The sequence below is a fragment of the Pteropus alecto genome, unplaced genomic scaffold (genome assembly GCF_000325575.1).
Source record: "Pteropus alecto unplaced genomic scaffold, ASM32557v1 scaffold87, whole genome shotgun sequence".
Classification (NCBI taxonomy): Eukaryota; Metazoa; Chordata; class Mammalia; order Chiroptera; family Pteropodidae; genus Pteropus; species Pteropus alecto.
The window spans coordinates 7,618,350-7,627,893 of record NW_006443225.1 but is presented as its reverse complement, the minus strand read 5'-3'; the positions used below and the strand labels follow the sequence as shown (position 1 = coordinate 7,627,893).

At 36.1% G+C, this 9,544-nt stretch overlaps 1 non-coding gene and 1 pseudogene across 1 annotated transcript; both read left to right on the top strand.

The window, feature by feature from the left end:
- Window positions 1-2,211: 2,211 nt before the first annotated feature.
- On the top strand, window positions 2,212-2,330 carry LOC112472609 (annotated as a pseudogene).
- A 1,749-nt stretch (window positions 2,331-4,079) lies between these two features.
- Window positions 4,080-4,198, top strand: LOC112472636. The gene has a single exon (XR_003043734.1). It is a non-coding gene; the product is annotated as a 5S ribosomal RNA (ribosomal RNA).
- The last annotated feature ends 5,346 nt before the right edge of the window (window positions 4,199-9,544 follow it).

Genomic DNA, 9,544 nt, shown 5'->3' with positions numbered 1-9,544 from the left:
GATCTCTGACTGACCCTTGATGTAGGAGGATCCCCCGTAACCCTACTTGTCACCTCTGAGGTCTTATTCTGGGATCTACAGTCTGAGCCCCAAAGCTTTGTGTAATTCTGGAGTCTACATCTCTGATGATGACTTTTTAGTATTTTATATTATCTTGGTTTCCTTGTCCATATCAAATCCTTAGAATCAAGAAAATCATCTAAAGTCCCTGAATTTGGGGATGATTAATGATGAAAATGCTAAACATGGCACTAGCTCACGCCTGAGTGCACTAAAGTCCCCAAAACAGAGAGTGATCCTTCACTGGTGGGGGCAATGGGAGGTCTCCAGCTCCCTTGTCCTCCCTAATAAAAAACTTCTTAGCTTAGAATTGATGGACTTTAACCATAAATTAGAAGAGGGAATGCTTGACTTGCACATGCAGATAGGTAAAAACTGTGAAAATAGTCACGTCTTGGGGATAACTCATGAATGCTTGTATATGTTCATTGACCAACTATCACATATAGGAAAGAACACTAAGCTAAGAGTCAGGAGAATCGGTCTCTACTCTTGGTGGCAGATCAAAGTCTCTTTACTCTATCTATTATCAGAGCCTTAGACTGCAGTGGGGCAACTGCTTATGTAACTGGCCATTTACCTACTTTGGGGCAGTCATGGAGAAATAATGTACCTTTATATTTCTAAACGACACCTCATTCCCTTGTTCTATATATTTTGTAAAGTTTTTTTTCTTAATATAAATAAAGCACCATCTTAGTCAAACAGCAAACTAGTACACATCTCAAGAGTTCTGATTCTAAACATGCATTGTGTCATATATCCATCTAAAAGACCCTGCGCGCCATTAGTAATGAGACTTTCAACAAATGGAGGCTTCCAAGATGAATGAATTCAGCAAATGTACCTTAGGCATCTACTATATACAAAACTGTCAGGTTCTATGTCAAACAGTACTTTCTAAACCTAAAGGATTAGATGTTTGACCCCTAGGGGTAGAGAAGGAAAAAAGTAAAAAAACATCTTTGTATAAAGTGGTTTCACACAAGCTTCAAGCTTTAGGTAAAGAATAAAATTTTAGGTTGAATTTGATTGGCAAGATAAAAATGTCTTAGTGATTGGGGAAAAACTCTTCTCAGTATTCTTAACGGTTCTCATACAAAGAAAAAGTAGGTAAAAGTTTTAAGTACAGAAGAAAATTGTCAATGCCAAGTGGAAGAAAAAGCAAACTAATTAAAGTTATAAATATTCAGAAATAATAAAGGGTCTTGGAAAGTATGGAAATAGTACTTTACTCACCTTTAGGATTCTAGAAAATGTAATATGAAATAAAGCACAGTAAATTTATGTTTTTAATTGCAAAACCAAGTAATTGATATTTTAAAAAACAAGGATACTCAAAAGTAGATCACAACGGGTTTTTTCAATAGGCCCCATAAGAGGTAAATTATAAAGTCCCCATTTGTGCCTCATGTGAAAGAGAAAAATCCATTACCATTTGCTCTTTATTGGCATAATAGTTCTTCAGCACAGCTTACAACCGAGTTTATATTTCACACGTGAACGTTTGATTGAGCTCACCTGTTGTGATCTGCTTAAGTGCCCACATTCTCAGTAGCAGCTGTAGACCGCCAAAACCAAAGCTTCCATCATGTTTTAAAATAATTGAGGGAGCTTTCCCTTTGTTTTGCTTTCAGCCTATCACACCTGAACATTAAACAGAATTTACTAAAATTTGGAAACTCGGGCATTGATAATGGAAGTGTGCTTATCTCACAGAACTTGAGACTGCCTCTCCTACCTGTTTCTTGTGACAAGACATTCCTAAGAACCAGCACAGGAGCTACTCAGCCCTACTCACTGTCACCTCTGTCAAAACCACAACACAGACATATGCTCAGCAGCTGGGGTTGTTAGTGCCTTAGGTGCTTATGACTAGTGCCGGCAAGTGGGGTATCCACCTGCCGGACTGTCTGATAAGCCCGAAGATGCTGACATCCCTAGAATGTTCTAGGCCATATTCCCATTGTCATCTAAAAGAAGAGATGGAAAATCTCATGATATGAAAGTGGTAACCAAGAGAAATAGAGATATCTACAGCAAAAGAGAACGTCTATAGCTCCAAGTGGTCATCTTATCCTATTGAAGCATGAGAATGAGTTCATTTTTCTTTTGAAAGCAGAAAATATTTATTAATTTAAAAATATTCTCGTCTATGGCCATGCCACCCTGAAAAAGCCCGATCTCGTCTGATCTCGGAAGCTAAGCAGGGTCGGGCCTAGTTAGTACTCGGATGGAATACTACCTAGGAAGACCAGGTGCTGTAGGTGTAAAAAATAAAAAAAGAAGGGATTATAAGCTGACAAGGTCCTTGCAATCTGTGAGATCAACCAAAATATATAAATTAAATAAATAAATAAAAATATTCTCATGGCATCCTAGCTCATATTAAAGGCTACATTGTCTATTGTTCATTTTTCAGTCAGAAGTCTACCTAACTTTTCAAACAACATTTTATTATGTTTTTAAGCCATGTTAACAGGTTAATTACACATCCCTGTACCAATCCATTTTACTATTTAAAACCTTAGCTGCCAAGACAATATTTCCTAAATACAGTTAACTGGCTCAGACAGTGAGATGTAACAGCAGGAAAATCTATACAGACGCAAGTCCCAGATCAGTCGACTGGTGAGCCCAGTCTGAGTCTCCTTACCCTCATCTTACTATGGGAATTTCAGGAGATAACTTACATAAGAATTCCTGGTGGAGAATCTGTGCCAAAATAAATACAGGTTATTTCTATCCATGCTACATTCAGAATCCATCGCTTTATGTTTTCTACTCACAAAAGGCAACCACAGAGAATAGCACATTAGCGCCCTTCATGTACTTGAAAACGGCCACCATTTCCGGCCTCCTCTTTTGTGATCCCTTAAGTTGCATATGTATGTGCAGAGCCCATTAAAAATTAAAACTACAATGTGCTTAATAATTAAACAAAATTTTTAAAAGAAACAGCTGTTACTCTGAAAATGGTCCCAAGAAATGAAGCATTTAAAAAAAAAAAATAAGTCGTTAATAATTTCTAAAAGGTTCAAAAAGGGAATATAGAAGGTTTATTTGGAAGGCAGAATAAAGAGTAGAGAAAAAAGTTGTGTTTATGTGTATGAAACTGTGCATTTGTGTGAGGGGTATGAGAGACAGAGCTTTAAGAAGACAAAGGCACAGAGAAGAATTTTTTTTTAAAGTGTGTACATATTTTTAGCCATCAACATTTTCCATAGAAGAAATGAAAATTCAGTCCTAATTAAATGCTAATTAGGTAGTAAAATGTATTTTTATTCTATTGTTAATTTTCCATTACATTAACCTTCCCATCAAAACTTCCATTTATCTACTAAAGTTTTCTAATGATAGAACTTCATAAAAAAATGAAGAATGTTTCATCTCCATAAAATGTAGGTCTTCTTACAGGGTTATTATTTTGTGCACTATAGAGAAAAAAAAAATATGCACAAAATAATTAATATAAAAGTAGCTACTGTGACTTAAGTGAGTATATTCCACAAAGATACCAGTCTAGTTAAGAGAATAAAGTTAGATAGAAATATACCAATATCTAGAGAAAAAAATGTTTTATATTTCCTATTGAAATTATTCTAGAATTGCACCAAAAATACCCTTTTACTTAAAAAGTAGTCTAAACATATTAGCGTTTGAAAGCACCAGAGTATGATCTCTCTTATATAACCTCCGACGTGCCTGGTCAGCATTTACTTTATATTTCTGAATTTTAGTCATCTTTATATTTCCAACACGCAGCGGGATGTTAGTTTGTGGTTGGCACTCACTAAATATGTCTAGAACCGAACAGGTCACACAGGTTTATTTGCCATTCTCCTGTACAACTTGGGCATTTTCCTCTCGACATTTATTGCTCCCAAGATTCTGTCAACTAGAAAAGACCTTTTTCCTTTTACTCTGCCCATTTCAATTCAATCTGTTTTTAAGGATGAACTTAAATATCGCCTCCCTTGTAAAGCTGATCATCTGAATCTTTTCTGAAGATCCACTGAGTCTAGGGCCATACCACCCTGAACAAGCCCAATCCCGTCTGATCTCGGAAGCTAAGCAGGGTCGGGCCTGGTTAGTACTTGGATGGGAGACCACCTAGGAAGACCAGGTGCTGTAGGCGTAAAAAATTTTAAAATGAGGGATTGTAAGCTGACAAGGTCCTTGCAATCTGTGAGGTCAATCAAGGATTGCCTCACCTGAAAAAAAAAAAAAATCCACTGACTGCACCAAGTCTTCGGAAAGTAACTGTCCCACCCAGGTCTGGGTTAGTAGTGTAACTCGACTGTGCAGGGAACGCCAGGACCCTTCTGAGAAGTCCATCGGCATGGCTCTTATGCTGGACAGCTGTGCATGGGAGCAAGACTTAGAAGCAGCTGTCATACTTCACATTGGGAAGCGGGAGTCTGCATCTAGAGCAGTCCGCGGGGAAAATGTCATGGGGAACGTAAGAGATAGGCTGAGACGCAGGGTGGCCTCAGACAATGGCAAGCACTTGCAGATTCAAAAAGTATCACTGGGGAGTCTCGATCACAGAAAACTCCGAGTTTCAAGGGTAGGGATGATAATACAGAAAATTCTCACTTAATGTCCTCGATCGGTTCTGGGACTTTTAAGGGAAAGGACCTGTAATGAAACCAATTTTCCCACAGGCTAATTGACATAAACTAGAGTTAAGTTCCTAGGGCATCTCCTCGTTGTTATAGGAAATGATGTTGAACAAAACAATGTTAAGCAAAGACCCGCTGTACATGGGAACACAGGTGGACTAGAGACAGCATTAAGGAGTGACAAGCCAGGAACGGAGCGGATGTGCAAGCTGGGTCAGAGCCGTTAAGGAGCCACCATTAAAATGATGTGCTCACGGGTAAGGCAAGGAAAGAGGCTAAGGGGTTAGGTTTCAGGGAAGGCCTTTCTGCAGAGACAGACATTTGCTAAATCCCATATTAGAGGTTTGTTGTTAAAAATCCCATTAACACCCCATAGTGTTTCATGTGCACCGAGTGTCTATGAATGTAAAACACTTAAATTCAAGGGGGAAGTGAGAGAAATTCCAGCTGCTGGGTGACTTTCTCCCTGACAGAGAAGTTCTCATAGCTCTCAACACCATTGCACTTCTTTCTACCTTCTGTGTTTTATTTAAGTGGTTTTCTTTAGTGGCTGAATGTAAGCGCCCATAGGGCAGGCATTGTGTCTGTTCTGCTCTTTGCTTTGTTTCTGGAACCTAAATAGTGCCCAACAGGAGGTAGGAACTCTGTGCATGGACTTACACAAACGTGATGTCAAGGACAGGGTAGGTCAAGCTGCTGCAGACAGAAATGACACAGACCAGAAGCATCAAGGTAAGTGGACTGAAGTTTTGTCAAAAACGAATGCTGATAATTTATTAAATATCATTTTTTCAGTTTTAAGAATGCAAGTGAATGAAGCATTTAACATCATCAAGACTCTTTCTGGAACTGTTGGTCCATATCCCAAGTAGTTCATACAGGCAGTTGAATATGTTCTGAATATATTTTGCTTATGAAATTTCACCCTTGGTCTCTTTAATCAGTAAATCAGGTAGTAGGACTGACATCTGACAGTCTTGAACAGAGCGCTAATACCTACTCTTAGAAATCAAAAACCAGCTGAAGCTCAGGATGGCTTAATAAATGACCCGTGGGCTCACGGCCACTAAGCAGAATGGACAGTGTCTGAATCAGTTCTGACTCCCAAGTCTGAGTTCTTTCCACGTTGCCTGAAATCATTGTCATGGCATGTGGTTCACAATGTGCCAGCTGTGGGTTTCAAACATGTTTTCAAAGGAAAAACGTAGAGCACTTATCAGTGTTTACACAGAGCAGTTGTACTATACTTCAAAGTATTCAGACATCTGATATAATTGATTGTCACACTGTCTGAGGGACATAGGCCTGGTCACATTGCTCCGATTTTATAGGTGACAAATTCAAATCTTGGAACTGAAATGATTTGCTCATGATCAAACAGCTGGTGGGTGAAAAAGCCAGTTTGGTTAATAAGACTGACTTTGAATTCAACACTGAGAATCAATTTGTTTTAAATATGCATCTAAAGAAATATGGATTATTTAATTTGGGGTGGGGAAAGCAGTGCATTTGCACATAAGAAATACCGAAAATGAAGTAGTCAAATGATTTTTAAAACCCACAAAAAAAAGAAAGCAAAAATTGTGCCATTGCTGCCACAAAACCATGCAGCTCTCTTTATGTGCATGTAGGTTTTAGTTGTGATTAATTTTCCTCATGTTCAATGTCCTATGTTCAAATCATTCACTCATTCCTAATAACTAGATAGGCAGATAATATGCTGTAATATTGCTGACTAAAGATGGGTTGAAAACTTCTAATTTCAACACACCATTTGCTTGAGGTTCCACTGACTTGGGCTTTGCCAGACTCCCCTCAACTCTTTAATCCTTCTCCCCACCCTGCCCCTAGGAGTGCTTCATTTGTCAAAATTTCCTTCACTAGTTGAAACTGAAGCTATAAAGTAAAACCTTGAATATTGGCTGCATCACTTAAAACTTCACTTAAGTTTTTTATTTGTTAAGCTTGCATTACATCAAATGAGCCATTATTTCAACTGTAAAGGTGTTTCCTGGAAATTAAACAAGTCTGAAATGCCTTATCCAAAAGACTCAGTTTAGAAGGGTTCTAAATTTCCAAATTGGAAATTGGCAGAATACAATACGACATGGGAGCAAAATATTCAGCATAATAATCTCCTCTCTCAATGAGAATAAAGGGACCCCAAAATATTGGGAGGTAGGCAAATTTTCTGATATTTACCCTAAAACTCTATTAACGCTTATGAAATCATATTGATTTTGAAAATAAAGTTAGGTAAATTTCCACAAAAAAATGTTAATAGTAAATCTAGCCAGAAAAAAATTTCTAACCCATATTTTATTTATTTAATGATTGAACACTCAACATATAACATTTTTATTTTTAAAATTCATCTAAAATTTTATAGTCCTTTAGAGTAATCTCTATTTGGGTTATTTTCTTAATTTTCTAAAAGCAGATTTTCTGAGTCAAAGGAAATGCATAAATTCTACAGTTTTTATGAAATGTTTTGCTAAACTGCTTTCCAGAATTTTCTTTTCCTAACAGCAGGTATAAGAATGCTTATTTTCGTAAACAAAACCCATATAAAAAACATATGACTCAAATTCTATCTATCAAGTTATAAGAAGTTCATCCTTAGTTAAATAACATCTATTACTGCAGCTACTTGATTTTGACATAAAATGTGTGTTGTGAATATCTACAACCAGATAAATGTCTAAAGATAGTCATTCGGCTGACAGCTTTCTCCTCCTTCAAGCAGAAAATCATATATTTTGTTAGAAACATAAAAGGAAAATATATTAGTACCAAAGTTCAGAGAAAATAATGAACTAACCTTCTACCATTAAATTAAAACACCATTAAGAAAAAAAAAATTGCATCTATTTGTGACATGTTCTGTCTTTTTAGAGAAATAATAGTAAAAGTTAATGTGTCTTCTATATATAACTAAATATTATTTATAAAGTATCTGTGTATAACCTAAAATATTTTTCTTTTTCTTCTTTAAGCAAATACTCATACACATAGAGGCAAAAGATTTGCACGCATATCTACAGTCTTCATAAATTCCTTGTCATGATCCCCTGGTCTCACAGCTAATCAATACGGCATTTTTCAATTCAAGAAAATCTAATTATAATTAAAATCATTTTATGTTGATTGGTTAAATCAGGACTAAGTTATATATGCTTCTATCATCAAGCACTAGAAAACAGGAACAAAGTAAAACAGAAAAGCAATGACATTTTGATAACCCCTTGTCAAAGAAGTGAAGGGCTGCCTAGTCTGCAAGAAATAAAGGAAGGGTAAATCACTGAAAATGATTTATCATAGAAATCAGAAGGAAATGTTAGAAACTTCTTTAGCATTCTCACTAGTGCAGAGAAAACAGAATAGGCTGAAATTAAAGATAACAGCGTGCAATAAATGGAGATATCTGAAATAAGAAATGAATCCAAGTGTGTTAAAGTTATACAAATGCAAAAGCATAATTAAAATCCACATAGAGAGCAGAAATTTAAGTTGCAGAATCTACACTGCAGAAAGTAAAATCAAGGAAATAAAGCACACGGAATGCTCTCTCAGAATTCAGAAGAAAAGCTAAAGATATTAAAACAAGAAAACCATGATAAGTATGGAGGGCAGAGAACAGTGATCTAACCTGTGGACTGTAGTTTACCCTGAGAGGAAGCATTAACAGAAGAAGTCACAATTAAAAAAAATAATGGAACTAAATTATTATTTGAGAAATTTATAAAATGTGCCTACTGTGCTTAAAGGCACTAATTGTATTCTAATTGAAAAACAAAAGAATGTGACCTACATGTAGATGAATCTCGAAAGGACAAAGGAAGTAAAAAAAAATAAAATAAAATACAGAGAAAGACAAAGAGAAGAGGAGGGAAGAAGGGAGAGAAAGAGAAAGAGAATTAAGAAACAGGCTGCCTTTAAAATAACGACAACAAAATATGTTGTCTGGATTTGGCTTTCGTGGGGCATTAGATTCTAGAGGACAGAAGTGACAGGTCTTTGAGGATAAGATGGCATGATGAGATGTCCGCCCCATTGTTATTGGCATATTAAAGCAACCAGGTAAACCAAGTTATGCTACGGCTCAGGACATATCACATTTATGTGCTCGTGTTTATAAATGTTCCTTAAGACTTACTACAGCATAAAGAATATAGTCAATAATATTGTAATGACCAATTATGGTACCAGGTTGGTACTAGACTTTTTGGGGGGATCCCTTTATAAATTACAGAAATGTCTAACCACTATACTGTACACCTGAAACTAGTATAAAATAATATTTAATGCTGAATGTAATTGAAAAAATGTTTAAAAGATTTATTACAGTTCATTTTGAAAAGAAAGAAATTTACAATTCAGAGATTAGGTGCTTTGGTGAATCTACCTTTACTGGATTTAAATCTCAAAGGAAAGAAATCCATGGTTCTTTGGGTACCCTGGGGCAGCTGAACTCTGCAGAATTCCTGCAGATTTTCTTCTGGATCTGCTCCACTCCTAGTCACAGGAAATGAGTTTCTTAAACCACATTTTTGTCCATTGTGCAAATAGAATGTTTTGTAGTTTTAATGATTATTTAATACACTAAGTAGTGTTGGAGGTTCCATTCTTGGTAATGTTCCTTAACTAACAATACTGAACATGGTTATAGGAGAATTACTAATCAAAAAGCCTCTCTGTTTCCTTTCATAAGAACCAAGTTGTTAGAGTAATCAATGTTGTCACAGTATTTAAGGAATCTTTTTTTTTTTTCAAATCTGAAGCCTACTCAATGGAATATGTCATTTTTCTTTTAAGGTGAAGACGAATAATTCATCTAGGAACAAACATTTTGTAACTTC